The 26464-nt window shown below is 39.9% G+C and overlaps 1 protein-coding gene and 1 long non-coding RNA gene across 3 annotated transcripts in view; both read right to left on the bottom strand.

Annotated features, from left to right (window-relative positions):
• Positions 1 to 26464, bottom strand: part of LOC145659978 (uncharacterized) — a 134919-nt gene that overhangs the window by 98918 nt on the left and 9537 nt on the right. The window lies entirely within an intron of this gene.
• Positions 23718 to 26324, bottom strand: LOC145659977 (uncharacterized). The gene is made up of 4 exons (XR_014126192.1): positions 26057 to 26324; positions 24925 to 25078; positions 24564 to 24657; positions 23718 to 24167 (listed from the first exon to the last, which is right to left on the bottom strand). It is a non-coding gene; the product is annotated as an uncharacterized LOC145659977 (long non-coding RNA).

Genomic DNA, 26464 nt, shown 5'->3' with positions numbered 1-26464 from the left:
TTTCACAGAGCCCACAAGGCCCCTGGTGCCTCTGTAAACTAGACATGCATGTTGTGGTTTCAGTGTGGGGGTGTCTGTGGGGGAAGAAAGACGAGGCTTGAGAAACCACCAGAAAGCTAAAAAAGCCTCCTTGTTGACAACTTATCATTAATGCAGCCATGTAACACAACCAGTCTACTGATGGACAAAAACTGCATACACTACGTATAGTGTAGTCATGACACTTTATAAACATAAAATACATAAATACAGCAAACATCACACAGCATAAATACATAAAATCAGCAACAGAGTGTAAATATAAAGTGTAAATATAAAGTGTAATAAAGTGTAAATATTTGTATTATTCTATTTATTATGTATTTGAAAGATATTTGACAAGCCAGTTAAACAGAGCCTGGGTGATCAGTTATAATTAGACTCTGCCTTTGCTATGAGCCGTTACACTTAATACTAAAAATTGCTGGTTAAAACCACAAGGACCAAAACCACAACTAACAGCTCGCTCAGATCACGTGTTTCTTTTTAAAAAACAGCTCAGCTAGCACAGAGGTTCTAAATCCAGTCATTGTGGCTCCCAGAAACATAATTATTTCCCATGTTCCTGTGCCTCTAGCATTTCTTCCTGGAGAACATGATACTACTGACTGTATGTGAATCACAAAAGCATGTAGCATTTCCTTTACAGCCTCATACACCTTCACTTGGGCCCAATCACATTTCACCCCTTGACCCTACCACTTAGCACTGGCCCTCCATATGTGGTGTTCATGAGTAGGGGTTGGGTCTCTGATATAGGGCTAGGGTGAGGTCTTAGGGCTAAATGGCCCTCCAAACTGAGGGATTCAGAGTCTAACTCAAAATTGAGTGTTATGAGAAATTTCTCAGAATTCCTTGTGAATCATTGAAAAATGGATGCAGAAGCAAGGGGGAAGATTTCAACCACTAGCCTTTGTAACTCAGTCCCAAGGGGCAAGATGACACTTGAAAACAAGGGGTAGGAGGAAAAATGATAGGGGATTGGTAAAAATCTAAGCACTAAATCTAAGAATATAATGGTTTTAAACATATTACTTTTAATATGCATGGTTTTACCTAATCCTAGAGATATATAATAAAGTTAAGATATCAGTTACAGGACAAGGGGGTTTTCAGATCCAGTACAGACATTAAGTAATATAAGATCAAATACATTTGAAAAAAGAACTAAAATTCTTACTCTCTAATGCACAAACATTAAAAAACATTAGATCCCCTCTAAAATCCTCAATGTCAGACCTAGCTACCATACATTGTACATTCTTTAAATGGAGTCACAGGTCAGTCAGAGAGTTTGGAGGTTAATGTACCTTTGTCACATTGCCATGTCTGTTTTAGAATTACAAAGTTCTCATGACTTAAGTAATATGTGTATGAAACAATGACAAATATCACTATAGCATTCTGAAGTCGGATTTCTGACTCAGTCACTGCTCAAACGGTCAAACCAGAACTGTATACGTATTTTTACAATTATGGCTCCTCTAGTTACTGCCTTAGAAGCAGTGTTACTGTAATTCTTATTACTTTATCTGACACCAAACCAGAGGTGATAAATCTGATTTTGAACCCTGACAGACTCAGAGGGGCCTGGATGTTGCACCAACTGCTGTGATCAGGTCATCATAGTGAATCAACATACAAGACAAAACATCGGGAATGCACAACTCAGGACAATAACAGGACCTCTAGAAAGTTGGACTAGACATTAATTGCTAATTTTTTCACTTATTAAATTCATTTTTCTTTTTAAATTGTCATTATTGTGGCGACCATTGTCAGCCAAAGGAGGATGGGCCCCCCTTTTGAGTCTTGGTTCCTCTCAAAGTTTCTTCCTCTTACTTCCCCTTGGGAGATTTGTCTAGCAACTGTTGCCCTTCGCTTGCTCACTGGTAGCTTGGACTTGGACATTTGTAAAGCTGTTTTGTGACAACATCTGTTTTAAAAAAGCGTTATATAAATAAACTTTGATTTGAAAGAACTCCAAACTGATTTATAAATGAGTCACAGGTCAGTCGGAGAGTTTGGAGGTTAATGTTTGTTTGTCACATTGCCACGTCTGTTTTAGAATTACATATTTTCCATGACTTAAGTAATATGTGTATGAAACAATGACAATTATCACCAACACCCCTGCTATTATAACTCCCCTGCCCCTGATTGGTGTTTAGAGACTGCTATGATTGTTTTGTCAAAACAAATGAAGACCCATTCAGGTCTCACTCAAAACCTTTATTTCTATTCAGATGCCTGAATTTGTGCACAGTAAACACAGCACCACCCAGGGCCCAGGGCATGGTAAACATTGTGCCACCAGGGCAGAGTGGACGGTAAACACAGTGCCATGTAGGCCCAGGGCACAGTAAGTCTTCACGATGACATTGTTTCTTTATGGTGAGGCCAAGGTTTCTGTCAGATAGTGTAGTGGACAACATACATTCTACATAGTGCAGCTTTAGATATGATCTGAAAAAGTATTGTAAAAGTTGATAAATTCGATAAAGATTTGGCAGTTCTTTTTATCAGGTGGATTTATATATTTATATATATATATAAAACCCACACGCAGAAGCTGAAAGCAACAACACATTTGGTGTGTGTAGAGTTCACATCTCTAGTGGTGGAGTGACATTCTTACAGAAGGAGGACCAGTTTTTTGGTCAACAAACATGTTACTTCTGCAAACAAATTCCACATCAAATTTGAAACTGAACCACACTACTCAAGATGAAAATGTGCAATTAAAATTCACCCTGACTTATGTTTCATGCACTGCATTGTGGGTAAAAATAATGCTCTGAAATTAAATGCTCCTTTAAATATCTGTTCAAACTTTTTTAAAGTCTCAGGTAGCCAGTTCTGTGGCTGCTGTAATTCCACATGCTGTTGTAACAGACACAGTTATACTGCACCTTTAAGAGGGAGCTTTATGGTTATGTAGATTGAGTAACAGACAGACAGAGAGAGAGAGAGAGAGCGAGCCGTCACCTTTCTGCTCGCCCTCTCAACACTCCTTTTTCTTTGGTAACGCTGTACGGTGCTTTTTACTGTTTCCTTTACGTATAAGTAGAATGTTGATAGCCATGTGACCTGGCTTGATGTGGTCCAGGAAAGAATAAAAGTCTTTCAGATTGCCCACACCAGTGTGTGTCACTCCATGTTAACTCCATGCATTGTGGTTACCCCGTAGCACCTGTTCCTCACTCCAGGTAGGAAGCGTTACACTGTTTTCATTAATAAGCCTCTGAAGTACTTTGGGTGTCGTAGTGAAATGAACTGACCAAAGAGCATTGAGGGAGGTTATGTTGGGTCTCACCAGCTGAGCTTCTACATCGTGTCTCTATGACAAAGGATGGAGCCACTTAACTAAGAATCACACCGTCCTCACTGACAATGTGAGAATATCTGATAGATCACTCATTGATAAGGAAGAAAGAGGACGTACCACATGACAACTTACAAAACCTACCGCATCTCTATATTTGGTGTGTGTGTGTTGTGGTTAGTTTGTCAGAGTTTCATCTGAATACACTTCCTCTCCACTATAAGTACAGCTGTGAAGTCATTCAGTAGACTGTATTAAAGAGTGTGTACAGTGTGTATCAGCAGTCCTGCTGTAGCTGTGTGTAATGTGTGTGTAACTCAGTAAGAATGCAGGTGTGTGTTTATCTGCTCCTTGTGCTCCACGCTGCTGATGGTGAGTGTTACCTTTTCTTTACAGGTGTTGTCATCCTCATACATTCATTTGCACAAAGGTATTTATATCTGAGATCAGCAGAGAGCAGCAGCTCACCACTTACCCCAGATTCTGTCTATCGACCAAGAAATGTTTGAAGTCCAAATTTTGCCTCTTTAGTTTAGAACAAAAGCTGTTAAATGCTAACGTTGCTAGCAAACACTGGAAGTGAACAGCAGCTCAAATATAGCCTTCGTAAATCCATGCCCACAAACTTCTCTCAAGCCAGTCAAACCGCATCCAAGTGTTAATAAATGTCTCCCAGACTAGTCAGTGTGTCGTATAACTCACTGTGAACTAGACAAGTCAAGAAACACGTCACCGGGAAGTGACCTGCATGAGGTTTGAGGACATGTAGCTCGAAATCTGACTTATTTACAAATCCTATTAGCTATCGTTGCTGTTGGCTTCCAGTGTTTGTTAGCAATGTTAGCAGCTTTTTGTTCTAAAGGAGCAAAATATGGACTCCAAACATGTCTTGTCCACCCGAGTTAAGGGAAAATAAAGTAAATTTGATTCTTCATCGACCTGACCCGTTAAGTGACACTAAAATCTGCGCTGTGGTTTCGTCCGGTAGAGAGGAACTAATTACTTGCTAATTGCTAATTAGTTACTTAAGACCAGCATAAGGTAGGAATTGTAGGGACATTAGTAGGACTGACAAAATTGAGAAACAAGAAGAGTACAAGAGTATTGTGACTCTTACAAGGATAATTTTGCTCTATAAATCTGTACATTTATAAAAACAACTTGTTTTTTATTATGGTGTGGTATGTGAAATGTGCTCACTTGTATATATGTGGTACAGTCCTTTACATGTGGTGTGTGATGTATGTGTTTGGTGCTTCTGTGTGTTTTCCCAAGTGTGGGTGGGTTTGGGGGAGAGACTACAGAGGATTCTGATCTCATGAATTTTGACATGCCCATCATATCCCTTATTGAGCTAGCAGTCAAACAAGACAGTACTACTCTATATTACCATGGAGACCAGAGGAGGGGCAGAGCTCACTACCTGCGGGTTCAAGGGCTGGACTGGTACTGAATAAATCCATTTCAATCAGGAGGTCTCAGCTATCAGGACTTCCCAGAGGGTTTCATCCAGACAGCTGTCTGTTTTAGCCTATTTATATGGTTTACCCCCATATTGCTCAGGGACACTGACTAGAGTACTTCCTGACACTTCGTACAGTGTAGTGACTCAGATTAGGCTGGACCCCTGCTCAGCTTTCCTGAAACACAGCACATGCTTAACCATATGGTCAACCAAAGTGGCCCAAAGCTCATCTGTGATAATTGCTCTTCCTCGTCCTCATCCTCTCTTTCCAATATTGACCTCCATTGATATCCAACCAAGACATCGAGCCTGTGGCCTCTTTATAGTGCTCAGGCTCTACAAATAGTATAGTGCTCCATGTACAAATTAGTCATAATTGTCTTCACCTATGAGTACTGGGTTTGGTTAATTGGTAAATGGATGTATCATTTGCATTTGAGGGTTATCTATAAGAAACACACAGATTTCTGTTGAATGATGTGTCCAATATAGAGAATTATGTTTAGCCTATTGAAAAAAATGTGTTTTAGAAATACAAAATGAGTGTAAATCAGAGAAGGTGCTTTTGGTTTAGTATAACAGGTCAGGAGATGGGCTACATGAGTTAGTGGTTTCAATTATTGTCACATGTCCCCGTTTTTGTGTCTTGCAAAAAACTGTAATATCACAAAAACAGTACAGTTTCCCAGCAAGCACCTCTTCCTCCTAGCAAACCTGTAGCACTTTTTAACAATTTAACAATACATAACTAACTCTCTCTCTCTCACGCACATACACACGCACACACATACACACACAAAACATGCACAGCTGCTGCAGGATGGCCAGACCCACATCTGAAGGACTTGGAGAAAGACAATTTTACACACACAGTAAATGTACATTCAAAGTGATACTTGTAGATGCAAAAACACCCCTTGCCCCACCCTGCCCTGCTCTCTCTCTCTCTCTCTCTCTCTCACACACACACACACACACACACTCACTCACACTCTCTCTCTCTCTCTCTCTCTCTCTCTCTCTCTCTCTCTCTTCTTGTTGGGTGTTTGGGCTTCAAGTTCTCCTATGTTGTTCCTCTTATCTTATAGAGGCTTAGAAAAATTTACAAATAAAAAATGAACAAATAAGAAAAAAATAAAACCATAGAGACAGTACAGTTTCCTAGCATGCACTTCTTCCTCCTCACATATGTATTGCTAAACTTGGTGCACTTTAGCAATACATAAATAACACACACACACACACACACACACACACACACAGACATACATATGCGAATGCTTCCTTTTTGGGTCTGTGAGCTTAAAATTCTGCTGTGCTGTTCCTCTTAGTGGTGTGTGAACAACATGTTTACTTCTTTCACTCACCCATGAAAACTGTCAAACAGTCTCCAAATCCTCATCAGTGACAGAGATTCAGCTCTGAACTTCATGGTTTAATCAATCAATCATTAACTGACTCTGGCAGCATAAATTCCAGTGACTCCAGTTTAAAGACTGTTTTCTTATTTATTCCTAAGTTATTCTGATGTCACCATAGTCATGGCTACCAGTTTACAGATGTGAGAATTCCCAGCATGCACCGCTTCTTCCTATCATATGTATTGCTAATCTGGGTGCACTGCGTGCTATGTGTGAAATGTGCTCACTTGTTTATTTCTGTTTGTGTTATTTATTCCTCATTTGTTAATCAATTGGTCAGGAGGCTTGGACAGCCCATGCTGCTGCACGCACACACACACACACACACACACACACTGTTTCTGTTAGTGGTATTTATTCCTCATTTTTTCCTCATTCTGTATATTATGCAGCTCATGTTCACTACCCACTTATGTATCCAGCTGCCTGTGACAGAGGTCACACCTCATTGTGGTTGATTGTATATGTGGTACTGTCCTTTACATGTGGTGTATGATGTATGTGTTTGGTGCCTTTGTGTGTTTCACTAAGTGGGGAGTGGGGGTGGGTTCCAGGGAGAGGCTACAGTGAGTTCTGATCTCATGAATTTTGACATACTCATCATATCCAAGACGATACTACTCTGTCTTACCATGGAGACCTGAGGAGGGGCAGAACTCACTACCTACAGGATATAGAGTTGGACTAGTGTTGGATAAATACATTTGGCAAGACAAGTGAGGTATCCAGGTCCAGCTCTACAGTGGGTGTGAAGACCCATTGTGCAGAAAATGCAAAAAAAAAAAAAAAAAGCAAATTCATTAGAATGGAAACACGTGCGCTACAGTTCTGAAATGCAGTGCAACTTCAGAAATGCTGCAAACTCAGTCACAATACAATGGAAGTGTTTTCTGAAGTTGCCTCACATTTCCAAAATATAGCACACGTCATTTTGAATAAAGTGTTTTCTGAATTTGTATAGCGTTCAGGAATTTGCATCAAGTTTGTAAACTGTAGCACATGTGTTTACCTTCTGTGTTCTTGAAAAGAAACAGTAACTCAAACATAATGTGGAATACAAGTGTAGCAACAAGACTGAAGGGGAAGTAGGTGAGACACTGATTCAGAGATGGAACTGCACCTTAACAACCACAGCACCACAAAAGATACCAAATACAAACAGTGCAGACTGACTCTGCTTATTGGTTTTGCCAAAGTCATATCTGGGCCCATGTCCTTAAAGGGCCCCTACCGTGGAAAACTGAATGTCACTCACTTTATTGAAATAAATAATTTTTAAGTAATATGCAAATATTGTTACATTTTCAAAACACATTGTTTACTCTCCAATTCCTTACAGTCTATATATAGAATATAATCTGTAAAAATAGCCTGTTTTGAAATCACTGTTTCTCTGATGTCATGAGAACCAGCTCATTTACTTATCTCTGCCTCTTTGGCCTACAGCAGTTTAACCCCTAACACCTACATTGCAGTTCTCAGACATATTTCAGCTCTTAGTACTTTTTAAATGAAGCACAATACAGGGCAGCCAATCAGAAGAGAGCTCATTTATCTTACATCTTAAAGGCACAGCAACAGAAACTGACTGTTTAATTCCAAGGGATAAAGAGAGGTTGGAAAATAATTGTGTAAAACTGAATTATGACTCTTTTTGGAAGATAAAGCCACAAAAACATTGTAAGAGGACAACAAAGCAAACTATAAAATAAAGGAAAAATGTAGGATATGCGACCTCTAAAGACCTTTTGGTGTATTTGGTGAGATGGGAAGGTGAGTGGCTACAGCTACAGCTGAGGAAGCACCAGGGGCTCCTGTCTGGGTCCCACTGGGCAGCCATTTACAGTGCAGCTGTGTACAGCACAGGTTCTGAACCTGAAGGGTGCAGTTTCAGCACCTTGGACATCAGTCAGGCTGTCTTGGAGCTGAAAGATGTTTGGTCTGTGGTATTGGTCTACAACTCTGAACACGTTTTACTAAAGTCCGTCCTTATTTGGTCCTTTTAATAAAATCTACATCTTTAAGTACAAACCCCATCTCTAAGTAAAACTCTATATCATCTCTTGGAAACATTTAAATAAAAAATGGAAAAAAAAAAATGAGCAAAGCATTAGCCATTAGATTAGAACATATTAGTCCATCACTGATACACCCTGATCAAACTGGTTTCATCAAAGGAGACACTCAACCATTAACATGGTAGACTACTTAACCTAATACTGTGACGGTGCCAGCTGAGAGGAAGCGCTAGGCAAGGTTGCACCAAAGTGCTCTTTATTTTCCATTGTCAATATGTGACGATACCACTACTAACGACAAACACTACTCTGTTCCAATAGTCCTTGTAGCGATGTACACGTTGGGAGTGAGTAGTCCGACGGGCCACTAATGTGCTGCACGCTCTCTTGACCTGTGAGTTTAAATAGAGAGAATGAACAAGGAACAGGTGAAGGTGATTAGTAGGCAGGAGACTGGGAATGAGGCAGGTGTTTAGTGTGATCCCTAGCAGGAGTGGGCGTGTCCCTCCCTCTGGCTGCCCGGCCAACCGTGACAAATACGTCACACCTCACGCCACATATTAGAAACTGCTATGCAGAGAAGGCTTTCAATAAAGTAAACTGGAAGTTTTTCTGCTCACATTGCGTAAAATCTTTAACACCACACCTAAGGCCACAGTCAGTATTAATGTAATACCATCACAAAATGTGCATAGAGGTACTAGGCAAGGAAGTCCACTCTCTCTATTGCTGTTCTCAGTTCTTATATTTATACATTTTTTTATTGCTATTTTTACTTTTTGGGGGGGGGGTTGTCTTTTTGCAGTTTTTATTTTGCTGTTGTTGTTGGTACAGTGCAGTGCACACTAGCCTACAGTCTCAATTAGTTACTTTACAGATATTCAGCATTTAGCAAACAGCTGTTAAACAGCTTTTGACAGCTTTAACAACAAAAAGAACAAAGTAACAGAAAAGGTGAGAAAATGTTTCTATTTCCTGTGATAACTGTTGGGTTGTGATGACATTGTACTGTCTACATCCAAAGTGGTCTTTACTTTGGTGACTCCTTTAGTGGTTCTGTGTCAGTGGGTGGATTTCACAACTTCTCTTAAGTAGTTTTTTCTTAATAGTATGAAAACTACTACATGATCATAGACTGCTGCATTCACCTGTACTTTATGAATAATATGAATGTTATCAGACCATCCTCATGTTTACCTGATTAAATGATCAATGTTTATTTTGATCAGCATGTAGTCTAGAGCTCTTCCTGTCTGATCTGTCTAATATTTGCTAAGCTACACATTCAGTTTGGTCCTCTGATCACTTTATGTGCAGGAGTGAAATGATGTGTCCAAACAGTGCTGAGGGGGATCACTGTGTAGCACTACTTCTTACTGCAGGATCACTTTACTGAGGATGGGGACTGAACACTGGGCAGCTCAGGAGGAAGTGATGACACTAGAAAGACACTGTTTCACTGTTGGATTTAGTCTGTATGTGTGTGAGTTTCTGTATGTGAGAGAGAAAGAAGTGGAGGAATAATTTATTTTGCACTTGAACACACTTCCCCTCTACTGTGGATATTAGTGGGTGGAGAACTTCAGTGGAGTTCTACTGAGAGAGTTGTAGAGTTCCAGGTCATAGTTGTGTGGTGATTCCCACAGACAGACTGTAGTCTGGGCTGCAGTTTTCAGTGTTCAGTACACTGTAGTTTTGTAGAGTGTAAAAGATGTGTAGCTCATTACTGCTATAGCTGTATGTAGTGTGTTGTGGAATGCAGGTGTGTTTTTACCTGCAGATGTGTTTTTACTTCCTTTTTGGAAATGATGTGCATACGAAGTCCTGTGAAGCATTTGAGGTTCTTCCTTATTGTACTGATTCGAAGCTTTGGACTATGTCATAGAGAAATGAACTGACCAAACAGCGCTGAGGGAGGTCATTTTAGGTCACTCCCACTGGCAACCACATTTTGTCTCTATGACAACGCACTGAAACGTTCAAGTTACAATGACGACGTTCTCACTGATGATGTGAAACTATCTGCTAGATCACTGACTGATAAAGAAGAAAGAGGACATACCAAATGACAATGTATTAAACCCTACAGGACCACTATATATGTGAGTGAGAATGTTGTCATTCTTACTTATGTGTGTCTGTGTTGGGGATAGACGTTGGTCAGAACTTCATCTGAATGCGCTTCCTCTCCACTATAACTGTAGTTGTCATATTATTCAGTAGAGTGTAGTTCTGAAGTGTGTGTGTGTATGGTGTGTATCAGCAGTCCTGCTGTAGCTGTGTGTATTGTGTGTGTAACTCAGTAAGAATGCAGGTGTGTGTTTATCTGCTCCTTGTGCTCCATGCTGCTGATGGTGTGTTACCTTCTCTCTACTTCTGTAGATCATCAAATATCTACTCAGTAGCTACTTTATAAGAAACACTGAAAACATCTAGTAGGAGTTCAGTTAGAGACGACATCTCTGACCACCTATAAAAGGCACTTTAAAGGCACATGTGGACACTAGTGCCAATGGGTGATGTTACTGTTTCTAATAAAGTAGGTGGTGAGAATAAAATTGTGTGTGCGCGTGTGTGTGTTGTACATTACCTGAACATGTAAGGTAGAATTTAAGATTTGGTTAGTAGGCTGCTTTCAGTTGTAAACCAAACCTTGAACTCAATGTGTCATTGTGGTGCAGTTATATCTAATTACATATAACCCATGCATATCGGATTCAGTGCTCAGACTAGAGCATAATAATCAGAGTAAAGTAAGTAGTCAGTACATGGTTGTATAGTAAATGTTACTCTGAACAATCACAAATCACTGTGTGCTTGAGATAGTTAAGCCATGTTAAAGAGAAAAGAGATGAAAAGAGTAAAGAGATGAAACTCAAATGTTGGGACATGTACATGAGGGGATTGATGGTGAAGGTCTTCTACTGGTGTGTTTCTGCAGGCTGTATACTGGAACATCAGAAAATCACAGACATCACTGCATACGCAGGAGACTCAATACTACTGCCCTGTTCCTGCACTGACCCACAAACCAGCCCTGAGAGTTTCACCTGGCAGAAACACCAAAACTCCAGTTATACAGAGATCTCCAGTGAGAGTGAACAGTACAGAAACAGAATTCAGCTGGGTACTGCTCACTCTCCAGGAAATCTCTCTCTACTCATATCACACCTGACTGAGGAGGATGAGGGAGACTACAGGTGTCAAACTAAAGGGAATAAATACAAAGACATCAAACTTTGTTTCAGGTAAAATATTATTCAGAAACACAGACAAATTAAAATCTCCTAAGTAGATTTCGCCTGGTGGATCTCCATCATGAACTTCGCTTTTCAAACACATATAAATGTAATATAAATACATTCACCACACACTTTATTAGACACACATACATCACATTTGACTAAAATTCAAAAACAGGACATTTAAAAATAGAGAAACACCATTACATATTTATGTATCCAACATGTGGACCACATTATCCTCAGATATTAGTCACCAGACACCCTCTGTCACCAGTCTAGAAGAGTTAAACACAACTAACATACATTTCACCTGCCCTCACTGAACACTTTCAGTACCTCTAATAAGTGAATGTGTAGGTATAATTACAGACTGTGTCCACCTGGTGTCTTACACAGTTTGTGTGTCACCCTGCACGCAGGATATCGCTGGTCAGTTTCTGACCGCAGATGTCCCAGTATATGTGGATACTGAACCATTCTCCACACATCAATCCCACTACAGTGCTGGAGGCTTGGTAGTGGGTGTTGTACTGGTATGAGTGGTTCAGGTACAGCAGTGTTACTGGATTCAGTGCTATGGGTAGGTTGAGAGTGTTCTGACAGTGAAAGATATCCAGCCAGCAGTGGTTCAGTGGTCAGACAATGACCATGACTGGAGTTGGAGGATGGTTAACACTAACTGTGTATTACACCAGATGGGCTAGAACCACTGACTCTACAAGATTTTTCTAATCCATTTATATTTTAATGCATGTGACAGAGAGCATAAACTTGCATAAATTCTGTAACAAAAGGATGTTAAACATTTCACAAATGGATTTGTTTTGTCTTCATATGATGGTTCACAGAAGAATGTCACTGGTTGTACAGGTTACTTCATAACAGTAGTGTAACATGTCAGTGTTTCTGCTCTCTCTAGTCTGTAAGGATGTTGTGAATCCTCCCACAATGCTGAGTGGATACGTGGGAGGGTCTGTCCTGCTGCCCTGTTACTGCACTGAACTGCTGGCCGAGACAAAAAACGTCAGATGGAGTTTTATAGAAGAATCAAATGTCATCTACCCAACTGACCAGACAAATCATTACACTGATAGAATTAAGCTGGTTACTGCTCCAGGAAATTTCTCTCTATTCATATCTGGTCTGACTAAAGAGGACGGGGGACAGTACAGGTGTAGCATTAGCAGTGATCATCTTATAGAGGTCAAACTCCAAGTAACAGGTAAACCAACCTCTTGTATATTTAATGTATGAAATGTTGTTGACTGCATATAGTGACTGGTCTGTACCAATAACTACTGTACTACATAAAACAAAAAAAATCTATCCAGCGGCAGGATCTGCAGTTCTACTTCTGTCTGTTTCTAGTTACATCTTCTGTTTGTATTTGTATTTCATGCCTGTAGTTAATGACTCTTGTCCGCTATCCTGTTATATATACATAGTGTATATAGATAGATAGATAGAGGGAGGGAGGGAGGGAGGGAGCAAGAGATGGAGAGAGAGAAGGAAGGAGGGACGGAGAGAGGGAGAGATAGAAAGAAAATTAAAAAAAGACAAAGAATGGGGGTAAAAACAACGTTTGACTTTATGAAACAAAATAGATTTAATTGTCTACCAGCAGGGAGAGCTTTGCACTTCCTTTTCACAATGAAACAAAGCGGTGAACGTCAACGCGTCTCCTTGAGTTGTAATAAGTATGCGTGTGTGAGAGAGAGAGAGAGAGAGAGAAAAAAGAGCAGAGAGAAGAGTCTCCTCTCACAGCTGGTGCTGACACTGAGTTCATTAACACACACTAACACTAACATCAGGACCAGTCTGAAGTACAAACAATCAGACCAAACCAAATTATTACACTTCACAAACTAAACTACATCACCGACTGGAACAAAAACACAAGCACAAAGCAAATTGCAGCGTTATCTGGCCCTAAAACGTCAGTACACGGTAGCAGACGACCTGTACACAGTGACTGACATTAAACACAGAACCACGTTGACAAAGTCCAGACTCAGAGAACACAGCCTGGCCGTCCAGACCAGCCAATATAAATGTCATGGCTGCCCAGAGAACAGAGACTCTGTCAGCAAAAAAAATCTGAGACGGTCCACCCCAACTTTAAGTGTCTGTCTAACACTGACAAACTGCCCATCCTACTGGGCAAAAAGAAGGAAAGCAGCGCTTTAGCTGGGTGATACATATCTGCCTGCCATAAGATGAGGGACAGTGATTAACCCACCCACACACACACACACACACACACACACACACACACACTGAGACTATATTACCCAGTTTATAAAAGTTACCTAACTATTTATCATTATTAACTATTTATTATTAACTATTTGTTATTATTAAGTATTTATTATTTTCCATCCTTATTATTTATTTTCCTTTCTTTTCACTTTTACTTCTTCTAATTATTATTATTTCAGACCAATTACCATTTCTCTTCAAGTTCTTTTATAACAGAATTCTTAATTTCCATAATTGCAAAGGTTGCAATGTTGTGTAATGTTCATGTTGTAATACCGCTTTGGCAATACTAGAATACTATAGTGGTATATGGTCATGCCAATAAAGCTTACTGAACTGAAATGAACACACACACACACAGAGAGAGAGAGAGAGAGAGAGAGAGAGAGACTCGACCCAGGAGCCCCTAATTCATTCATTCAGAAAATGACTGAAGGACACACTGCACCTACAGAGCCCTGCAGCTCCAGACTTAGCCAACGTATCACCACCACTGACACACAGAGAACTGAACACGTCTGCTTGGCCAAACTGTACATACATCAGTTCTGTAGTGCAAAATCTAAACTTGTTAAATACATAACAGCCCTGAACCCTCATTACTTATAACTGATCACACTTTTCTATTCTTGCAGAGGCTCCATATAAACCTGTAAATCCTCCTCCATTGGACACTGACACATCAAGTCCAACAGCTTCAACTAAACCTACTACAACAATGACGTCTCCAAATGGTTAAATGGTTTCTTTAAATCTGTGATGTTTCTGAGAATAAAAGTTATTTAATGTGTCATTTAATGTAAACTCTCAATGAAGTATAATGCCTGACTCTGTAACTTCAAACTGAGCCTGTAGAGACGTATTACAGACCCATTCATGTTCTTTTCTATTTGCTTGTGTGGCAATAAGAATATGCTTTGAATGCTTGTTAAACATTCATACAATATAATATTTAAAATGACAATTAATACATTTAAATGTAATATAAATGCTTCCCACATTCCCACATGCAGGTGCTCACACTTCTCCACTGTACACACGTCATGTCATATTAGCTGGTGTGGGGGGTTTACTGCTGTTGATGGGATTAGGAGGAGTCATCTGCTGGAGATACAGAGGTACACACACACACACACACACACACACACACACACACACACACACACACATACATATAATATACATAAATACATATATATCTAACCACATCCATCTCACACTGAGTTAATTTTGTAGTTCAGACACGTGAACAGACGGTGAGCAGAGAGGGACAAACGGGACAGAGGAGAGATCAGCAGACATGGGTGAGTGTCACATGTTATAATATCAGTGAACTCTGATTCAGTACACAGATCTGTTCTACAGTGTCAAAGCTTGGATCAGTGAATGTGACTGTTTCTGCATGATTGTTCTGACATTCTGTACATGACTACAATATTAAGATCGAAATAATGTAATTGCCAGCCAATCCCTTCATGTAATACTGACATGAGGCAAGAAACATTTGGGCCATATACAAAATAGCTTACTACATACTTATGCTGCGTACTGGACTCATTATATACCGTATAATGTTTACTGTTCCCTGTAGTAGTATGATGCATAATATCCAGTGTGTACTAAAACGTAAACCATACTAAGGGGTCACGTGAACGTATGAAGTTCTATGAACGTATGAAGATTTACGGCCACCATTGCATGATGAGATGCAGTACACCATGGAGACAGGCCTGGTCACGTACTGGATTATTTGGCCACAGCAGTACGTCATCTGGGTATCTTTTGTGTACTGGAAAAATTCATTTTGGTCAGACTAGTTTTCAAGCTCTCTTCAGTAAGCACTCATTAACTAAAGAAAAATTGATCAACACACGTTTATCATTTGTATTAAAAAGGGCAGATGTATGTATATGGTTACTCTGCTCAGCTACTTTATTAGGATCACCTTTACACTACATCCAGTTATCTTCTAGCTGCATTATATACCTGTGTACAGTTCCACAGGCTTGTGTATAAACTTCAGACACACTGCTGTTCTTGTTACACACTCATACGTGCCCTAAAGACATTACCACTACAGAGACACTTCTTTGTTGAGAGTGGTCCACCATTCAGGTAGGATCCATTCAGCAGTGTTCCAGTGGTCACCCAGTAAACAGTGGCGCACACCTGCAAGATATGTGCACATATTAAATTACAGACTGCAGGTGATTTCTGTGTCTTTATAAAAGTGGCCGGTGAGTGTTTAAATGTTTGTGAATGTATAAACAGATTACACACGTGCTGCCATAAATTAGATTTACATGTGCAGTTATGGATTAAATGTATATTACAATTAACACCCATTAACACCTCTGCAATACAATACATTTATTATATTAACACTTGCATTAATCCACTCAACAGGGTGTGCATTAGTCTGTACGTGTTTTAATATTTTGTAATTGTGATATTTTCTGCAGGATGATGTGATGTATTCTACTGTAGCCCAAATTAACTCCACCAGACCAGCACCCAGAGCAATGGATAATGGAGATAATACAGAATACGCTAAGATCAAACTAAATTAACAAACTTAAATTCACACACACGGGTATACGTGCACACACACACACACACACACACGCACACACACAGACTTTTATTGTATGGTATCTAGCCAGTGAAGTGTAGTTATGTTCTTCTGTCTTGGTTTCAGTGCTGACTTTGTATAATTTGCTGTATTTTACTAATTAACTGCTAATTAGTTACTTCAGGTGTGGTTTCAGACTGGCATAAGTTAGGAATTGTAGGTGGAAAACTAACAGTAACAGGGGCAGGACTAAGACTGATAAATTTACAGTGTAGCCACTCCAAGAACCAGAGTACTTGGGTTTTATTCCTTTTGGGTTCATCTTCTGCTTGGGAAAGGAAGCTAACCGCTAAATCTACAACTAAAATTGTGACTCCTACAAGCAAGTACCGTTTTTGTTCTGTACATTTGCAAAAACTATTTGTTTTATTGTTACATTATGGATTTTTGTCAGCAGATTGTCTTTTCTGCATCTCGAAGCATTTTTGCATATTTAATCTTTAAATAGTAGCACATTTTTCTGTTATTAAGCAGGTCATTTTAGAGTCAAATGCCACCCGTTTTCTGTATGCGTCACTTGCACTGTGAGAGTCTATTGTTGTTTCATAAATAAAGAGCCAAAGCAGGAAAGAGTTGTGGTTTCTGTTTACACCTACTGTTCATCAAGTACATCATGTGTGTGTGGTGCAGTTTGACAGCAGAATGTGTGTAGAGTGCAGTTCACTGACAGCAGTTGGATGCCACTGTCTGTTTTTTTGTCTTTAGGACCTTAAACTGGAAACCATTCTAACTGAGCTGTGGTATGGTTCACATATACACATTATTGGTGTACAAATTCACCAATGCATTGGACAGACAAGCTTGATCAGGAGGGTTGAACACCAAAGTAGAGCAGATGGTTCTGCAGAATTGTACACAATGTGAAACCAGATCAGTGACATAGAAACAGTCTCACTCAGACTCAAGAAAAAACACCAAATGTGAAAATCATCTTTTATCCCAAACAGGTGACTCTGGTCCAGTGGTTGGTGTGAAAGGGTTCGTACGTAAAACATAGAAGGTGGTTGCTTAGGGCAGTAGAGCTGTGTTGAAAAGGTTCTGCAAAGTGAATTTATTTTGCTGTTGTAGCTGAGGCAGTTGGCTTGCTACGGCATTATATGACGTACAGCGGGTGAAATAAGTATTGAACACGTCACCAATTTTCTAAGTAAATATATTTCTAAAGGTGCTATTGACATGAAATTCTCACCAGATGTCGGTAACAAGCCATCCAATCCACACATGCAAAGAAATCAAACCGTAGATGTCCATAAATTATGTGTAATAATGAGAAGTGACACAGGGAAAAAGTATTGAACACATGAAGAAAGAGAGGTGCAAAAAGCCATACTGATGGCATTGGTTACAGAAGAATTTCTAAACTACTGAAGTTTCCAGTGAGCACTGTTGGGGCCATAATTCGGAAGTGTAAAGAACATCATTTCACCATAAACCGGCCACGACCAGGTGCTCCCCGCAAGATTTTAGACAAAGGAGTGAAAAGAATTATTAGAAGAGTTGTCCAAGAGCCAACGTCCACCTGTGGAGAGCTACAGAAAGACCTGGAATCAGCAGGTACAATTGTTTCAAAGAAAAAAAGTAATGCACTCAATCCCCATGGCCTGTATGCACGCTCACCACCCAAGACTCCATTGCTGAAGAAAAAGCATGTTGAAGCACATTTAAAGTTTGCTCAATAACATTTAGACAAGCCTGTGAAATACTGCGAGAATATAGTCTGGTCAGATGAGACCAAAATTGAACTCTTTGGATGCCGTAATACACATGATGTTTGGAGGCCAAAAGAGACCATACCAACAGTGAGGTTTGGAGGTGGGAACATCATAGTGTGGGGCTGTTTTTCAGCATATGGCACTGGCACGCTTCATATAATTGAAGGAAGAATGAATGGACAAATATACCGAGACATTCTTGATAAAAAAATCTGCAGCCATTTAGATGAAAGGAGGGTGGACATTTCAGCAAGACAATGATCCCAAACACACAGCCAAAGAAACTCTCAATTGGTTTCAGAGAAAGAAAATAAAGCTGGTAGAATGGCCCAGCCAATCACCTGACCTGAATCTAATTGAAAATATATGGAAAGAACTAAAGCTCAGAGTTCATATAAGGAGCCCACAGAACTGTCAGGATTTGAAGAGTGTTTGTGTGGAAGAATGGGCCAAAATGACACCTGAGCAATGCATGCGACTAGTTTCTCCATACAGGTGTCTTGAAGCTGTCATCACCAACAAAGGCTTTTGTACGAAGTATTAAATAAATTTCAATAAACAGAGTGCCACTGTTGTTGTCCCATGTTTTATGTTAATAAACGTCTTTCACAGACGAGGGGGTCTGCACGTCCTGCTCCGCACCCATCAGCACTCGGGCCACCAACGTGGCTTGATATCTTTGTCGGATATAAATGGAGGCCAATACTGGAGGTAGAGGATGAGGAAGAGCAACCATCACAGATGAGATCTGGGCTACTTTGGTTGACCAAATAGTTAAGCATGGGTTGTGTTTCAGAAGAGCTGAGCAGGGGTCCAGCCTAATCTAAGTCACTACACTATAGTCAGTGTCCCTGAGCAGCACATGAGTGATGTCACAATGTGTGCAGCCATTAGCCAGAATGATGTCATTCATCATCATGTCACTCTTGGTCCCTACAACACTGCCCATGTCATCACCTTCCTCCATACACTACACAACACACTCATTCCCCATCACCAGGGGACTGGACCAGAGCAGTCCAGGTTTGTGGTTGTCTGCAATAAGTTTCTGCCAGGCTGCTCTGGTACACAATGAACACCCACAATTTGTTGTGCTTCACCTTCCACCACTCTCCATTCTGAAATCCTACTGAGGAGTTCTTTTCAGCATGGAGGTGGAAGGTCCATGATCACCAACCCCACCTACACATACACCTTCTCCAGGTGATGGAGGAAGCTTGTGGTGACATTGATGATGGAGCATGTCAGGGGTGGATACGTCACTCCAGGCGGTACTTCCCCCCCTGTCTGGCCAGAGACAACATCACCTGTGATGTTGATAAGATCTTGTAGCCAAACCTATGCAGGAGACAAGATGCACCCTAATTTTTGTTTCATTGTTAGAAGCCTATTTTGTTGTCTTCTATGTATTACAGTATATACAGCATGTGTGTTGCAGTAATGTTCATGCAAAAAATTACTTTCCCCTGGTAATTGTGTTTTACTTTATGGTGTATGTGTACTGAATATGCATACATAGTCTGTATATTTGTGAAAAGACATGCATGTATGAGTACTATGACAGGACTTTACAGGAGACTGCTGTGCTCTGCACACTGGTAACACAAAACACAAGCTATTAGTGATTTCCATCTATCATATCAGTGTGTAGTTGCCATGCAGAAAAATGCATACATTTTATATTCGTGTAGAGGCTTGATGCAAAAATATCATTCTGGAAATATTTTTGGATGAAGTGTTTGCTTTTTTATAAAGAGAATGTAACATTTTGTATATCAAAATTCATGAGATCAGAACTCACTGTAGTCTCTCCCCCAAACCCACCCCCACTCGGGAAAATGCAAAGAAGCACCAAACACATACATCATACACCACATGTAAAGGACTGCACCACATATACAGTCAACCACAATGAGGTGTGACCTCTGTCACAGGCAGCTGGATACAGAAGTGGGTAGTGGACAAGAGCTGCATTATACACAGAATGAACAAGTGAGAAATAAATAACAGAAATAAACAAGTGAGCACATTTCACATACCACACCGTAAAAAGCAAATTGTTTTTATAAATGTACAGATTTCTAGAGCAAAATTATCCTTGTAAGAGTCACATTACTCTTGTATTCTTCTTGTTTCTCAATTTTGTCAGTCTTACTAATGTCCCTACAATTCCTACCTTATGCTGGTCTTAAGTAACTAATTAGCAAGTAATTAGCACCGGTTACTCTCTACCGGACCGAAGCACAGCGCAGATTTCAGTGCCACTTAACGGGTCAAATTTACTTTATTCTCTTTACGTTATTACCTCGGGAGGACAAGACATGTTTGGAGACGGTATTTCGCTCCTTTAGTTTAGAACAAAAGCTGCTAACATTGCTAACAAACACTGGAAGCCAACAGGTCGCTTCCCGGTGACGTGTTTCTTCACTTGTCTAGTTCACAGTGAGTTATACGACACACCGACTAGTCTGGGAGACATTTATTAACACTTGGATGCGGTTTGACCGGCTTGAGAGAAGCCTGTGGGCATGTATTTACGAAGGCTATATTTGAGCTGCTGTTGACCTCCAGTGTTTGTTAGCAACGTTCGCATTTAACAACTTTTGTTCTAAACTAAAGAGGCAAAATTTGGACTACAAATATTTCTTGGTCGATAGACAGAATCTGGGGTAAGTGGTGAGCTGCTGCTCTCTGCTGCTCCCAGATATAAATACCTTTGTGCAAATGAATGTATGAGGATAACAACACCTGTAGAGAGAAGGTAACACTCACCATCAGCAGCGTGGAGCACAAGGAGCAGATAAACACACCTGCATTCTTACTGAGTTACACACACATTACACACAGCTACAGCAGGACTGCTGATACACACCGTACACACTCTTCAATACAGTCTACTGAATGACTTCACAGCTACACTTATAGTGGAGAGGAAGTGTATTCAGATGAAACTTTGACTAACTAACCTCAGCACAAATAACCTCCCTCACTGCTCTTTGGTCAGTTCATTTCACTACGACACCCAAAGTACTTCAAAGGCTTATTAATGAAAAATAGTGTAACGCTTCTTACCTGGAGTGAGGAACAGGTGCTACGGGGTAACCGCGATGCGTGGAGTTAACATGGAGTGACACACACTGGTGTGGGCAATTTGAAAGCCTTTTATTCTCTCCTGGACCACTTTAAGCCAGGTCACACGGCTACCATCACTGTACTTATACGGAAAGGAAACAGTAAAACGCACCGTACAGCGTTACCAAAGAAAAAGGAGTGTTGAGAAGGCGAGCAGTAAGGTGACGACTTTGTCTCAGGCTCCCGCTCTACTCAACTGAAAGATCTCTCGCTTTCTCTCGCGAGATGTTACAGAACCACGTAACCATAAAGCTCCGTCTTAAAGGCGCAGTACAACTGTGTTTGTTACAACAGCAGGTGGAATTACGGCAGCCACAGAACTGGCTACCTGAGACTTTAAAAAAGTGTGAAAAGTGTTTAAAGGAGCATTTAATTTCAGAGCATTGTTTTTTTTAATCCACAGTGCATGAAACATAAGTCAGGGTGTATTTTAATTGGACATGTTCAGCTTGAGTAGTGTGATTCAGTTTCAAATTTGATGTGGAATTGGTTTGCAGGAGTAACGTGTTTGTTGGTCAAAAACTGGTCTTCACTCTGTAAGAATGTCACTCCACCACTAGAGATGTGAACTCTACTCATACCACAAATGTACTGTTGCTTTCAGCTTCTGCATATCAAAAGCCTTTTCCTGGTCCATGCAATAATGCACAGGCTAAAGGTATGAATTATGTAAATCAATAAAAAACATCAGTCTTATAGAAAATTTGACTTTTTACAAATAAATTAGAAGTCTTAATAAGAAATTTGTAATGTTATAATCCCACTGTTGCCATATGATTTACATAAAATTGTAGCATGGGTCTACCTAGTGGTTAAACGTTAGATTGCAGTTTTTACTAGATTGTAAATTGTTGGTTTGATTTTTTTTTTTTTTACATGTAAACTCATAAGAACTCAGTTGATTATCGTACATTTTGACTTTATTCTCTTAATTATGAGTAAATACAGTGCCTATTCCTACAAAGGCATAATGATCTATTGCACTAATGTAAATTGTACTGTACTGTTACTGCCAAGATTTATTTGGTTAAAGTAACATTTACTCTGTCACCATGTAATGATTACTTACTCTGATTATTTGATTATTTGTCTTAGTGCATAGATATCTGTGTGATATATATAATTAGATATAATTGTAAAATCCACCTGATAAAAATAACTGCCAGAATGATAAATTAAATAATTTTTGGTTTGTGACTGATAGTAGCCTAATAACCAAGTCTTTATAGAATTTATCAACTTTTACAATACATTTTCAGATCATATCTAATGCTACAATGCTACAGCATGGTTTCTAAATAACACACATACTTTTATATACTCACAACCCACTTTACTCGAAACAGAGAGACAACTTGGGGCACAGGGTCTCTGAGATTGTAGACAAAAACAAATGCATCTGATTTAATGTTTTATATATGGATCCAAAGGGAATTGTGAAATAAAATTAATTGTCATAATTCATAATTGGTAAACAATATAACACCTGATCATGTCTTACATGTTACCTGACTCTTAAATATGTACATGTATCAACTGGACTAGTGAAATTTTATTAGCACTTGAAACAAACTGATGTTATATAGACTGTCCTCTAAACATATACAACCATAGACTGGACTGTCCAATTAAAGTGAAAGCTAAAATGACCAAGTTGACAGTCTATAGACTATTAACTAAATGTCTACAATCATAGACTGAATTCTCCAAAGAAAGTGAAAGCTGCACTATGTAGAATGTATGTTGTCCACTACACTATAGGACAGAAACCTTGGCCTCACCATGAGAAAGAGTGACATCTTGAGGACTCACTGTGCCCTGGGCCTACATGGCATTGTGCCCTACGCCCTGGTGGAGCGTTGTTTACCATGCCGTGCCCCTGGGTGATGTGGTGTTTAACGTGCCCCAGGCTCTCGGTGGCGCTGTTTACTGTGCCTGGGCTCTGCTGCATCCCTCCCAAAGGATGGTGTGGCCGTGCACTGTTCAGTGAACTGTGCTGGCGTGGCCATGTTTCCCTGCTCCACCTCCCGAGTCTGTGTCCATGACCACTGGAAGGTGTGTGTTTGGTGGGGGAGACTGTAACGGTGCCCTCCGTCTGGCTACGGTGGCAGCTATCACGTGGCTTTTGTTTATATTGTGTCTTTTGTTTAAAGGATCTTTGTGTTTTGCTTTTGTGCCATGCCACGCACAGGTCGCGTGTGCTCTGTCTCAGTCACTGTGCCACCTGTGTCGTTATGTCTTTCTTTCTTTCCTTTTAAACCCCCTTTTTTAAGTGCTGCAAGTTATTGTTACGTTGAGTTTCTTTCGTTGTCTTCTGTGCCCATTCTTAGTTTCTCTTTGTCTGACTCTTCAGACAGAAACTGACGCTTCCTCCCTTTTTTGTACATTCTTCACCTGTGAAAGAAGGCATGCATCTGTATTCATGGTTGTGGTGCAACTCTGGAAATCAATCACAGCTCGGGCAGAAAATAATATTTCAATGCTTTATTTAACTCCACTGTGTCCACCGTTGACACAGCACAAACCTGTTCTCACTTTCCTGAACCCTTTATCCATCTGTCTGAGTTTTATAATTGCTAAACATTAGTGTGTCTCTTGCTCTGAGAGGACAGAACACAAGAGCTGAATAACAGGAACCATGTGCATGATTACAGCTGTCAAATGTGATGGAAAGAGTGAGTTGGCTGTCGTCCAGGAAAGGAGCACTTGAGGAACAGTGGGGGGGTCAGGGAAACCACAAGGGTGTAGAGGAACTAAAGAAAGTGTGTGTGACCATGGGCTCACTCAGAGGGCTCACTCTCTTTACAGTTACTCTGTAAGAGAGACTGAGTCCCTTATGCACAAAGGTATTATTAAGTAAAGCAAAGCGCTTCTGAGAGAGTTCTGAAGTCCTCGACAGCCTGCCTGCTGCCCATGGTGCTGAAATTACAGACACAAACAGGGCCATTTAGTAAATCTTAGTTCTTTTTTTGTTGTTGAGTTTGCTGTTCAGTTTCCAGTTTTGTATGAAGGATTTACTAAAGATTGTGTGCTAAACATATATTCAGTGCTAACATTCCTCTCAAGGTGTCTTTCTCAACATCTCAAAAAGTTTAAGTCAATGTTACGCAATCAACACAACTCAGAGTTCTTATTCTTTATGTTACATTCTACATAAAATTCACCAGGTTGCCTTTACATTGTGATGATGTCATTAGTCTGATGTTACATTATCAGTTATGATGTGTATGAGTTATCCTGAGTTATCATTATTTTGACTCATATGGTTCCTCTTGCTAAAAAGGACACTCTGGGAGTAACATTAGCTGATGTTACCTTAAACAAAAATCAAGAGAATTCCAGATTGATCCTTCCCAAAAAAACTGTTGAAGCTAAAATTGTCCTGGGGAAATGTTCCTGTGGATTGTGGCTGTGAATTAGAAAAAAAGACAAACAGTTCACAGTGTGATTAATCTCCTTAGTACCTTCAGGAAGGAAAATAAAACAATTCCTACTTATTGCTTAGTGTCATCAAGGAATGTTTTACAATGTAAGTAGATTTTCCAACAATTAACTAAAAGGTTAAGTGTGTGAAAGGAAGTTAATGTTTATAATTTATCTTACATTATCCTAGGGGGAAATATAAACATGCTGTGACACTGTATGTGTGCTTCAATTAAGTAGTATTAAGGCACACCTCAAATCCACAATGTGCACCTCATCTCCATCAGGTGGACCTCCACCAGGGAGACATCATCTTCACCAGGTACACCATAACTCCACCAGGCAGAATTTAACTCAACCAGGTAGACATCAGCTCCATCAGGAACTCGTCAGCTCCACTGGGAGGTCTGTAATATGTAAATTAGAGTCACATGTAACATTAGCATTCCTGCTCAAATTCTTAATCAATCATTTCATACACATGTATCACTGAATCCTGTGGAACTGGAAAATGTACAAAACAGACATGGCAAGGAGACAAATGTAATGACACAAGCTTCCAGTTTGTTTGCTCTTCATGTATGCTGGCTGACCATGAAGGACTTTCCACAGAAGTTGATACCATCTCTCAGACCTCTTATTCTATCAGAGTTCACAAAACAGTTTATTCAGCTCATGTCCTGAACTTGTGCCAAACCAAATGTCAATAAAAAATCTCACAAGCTTAAGTCTGCTTGCCTTATCTTGTTAGAATAGCAGAAAAAGTACAAATACTCTTCAGCTAACTTTGGGATCAAATGAACACTGGACACAACATTTGAACATTTGACTCTTTGTATGTAGGTTAGCTAAGAACATGACCATAAGAAATCTCAGTAATACTGGCATGCCAGGCACTGCAGGGACAAGCTTCATAACCTTACCAATAGAATCATGTGCTAAATAAAACATATAAGGGGTTTAATTCCAAGTGAGCTGGAAATGAACTGAAAATCAAACTTCACTGCGTGCACAATGCTTTTCTCCTTTTAGAATAAAATTAACAATATACTTCAACAGTTCCAGATCTAGATTACTTTCTTTGAGGGGCAGTAAAACATAATGGGTTGGCATGTCATGCTCACGGACCGGAGCACCTAACCACTTCCGTGTTTTCACACTATTGTCTGTTTACATCTCTCTCTCTCTCTCTCTGTTTTATTCTGTTCCCTCGTCTGTTGTACTTTCTCACTGTTCTCTCGTCTACGTTGCTTTCTCTATTCATATTCGCCAGTCTTAGTTCTCTTTTCGCGTCAAGTGTTGTCCCGTTGCTTCGTTTATGTTTAGGTTTCTTTACCGTTTTCATATACGATAGTGTTGTGTGGTTTTCCTTTTAGTTCTGTTACCTGTGTTTGTCTCTTATCTTTAGTCTCGCTAAAGTAGCCGGTTCTGTGTGCTCCCCTTCCTTGTTTCTTCTTCCCCGCTTGTCTTAGTTTTATGCTTCGTTGTTTTCCCGTTTGTCTTTCCTTAAATATTTAGTTCCCCTGTATTGTGTTCTCCTGGTGTTTATTAAACTTGTTCCTTTTCACTGTTCTGTCTATAGTTTCTTTTCTCCTGTTTTTGATTCCGCTCACTCGCATGTCAGAGACGATCGTACTACGCACGTGTGTTCGCCCTCCACCTTCCCCGCGTTACGCACGTTTAGTCATATTTTGAAATCCAGAACTGTATTAAGGGCTTGATTAGAGGAGGGATGTGAGGAGATGCAGTAAAAAAAATACATGCCGACAACCAACCCTTTGTAAAACATATCT

Source organism: Electrophorus electricus, chromosome 2 (genome assembly GCF_041902795.1).
Source record: "Electrophorus electricus isolate QZ-2024a chromosome 2, ASM4190279v1, whole genome shotgun sequence".
NCBI classification, from domain to species: domain Eukaryota; kingdom Metazoa; phylum Chordata; class Actinopteri; order Gymnotiformes; family Gymnotidae; genus Electrophorus; species Electrophorus electricus.
Note: the sequence above shows the minus strand (reverse complement) of the source record. Positions and strands in the feature narration are given on the sequence as shown.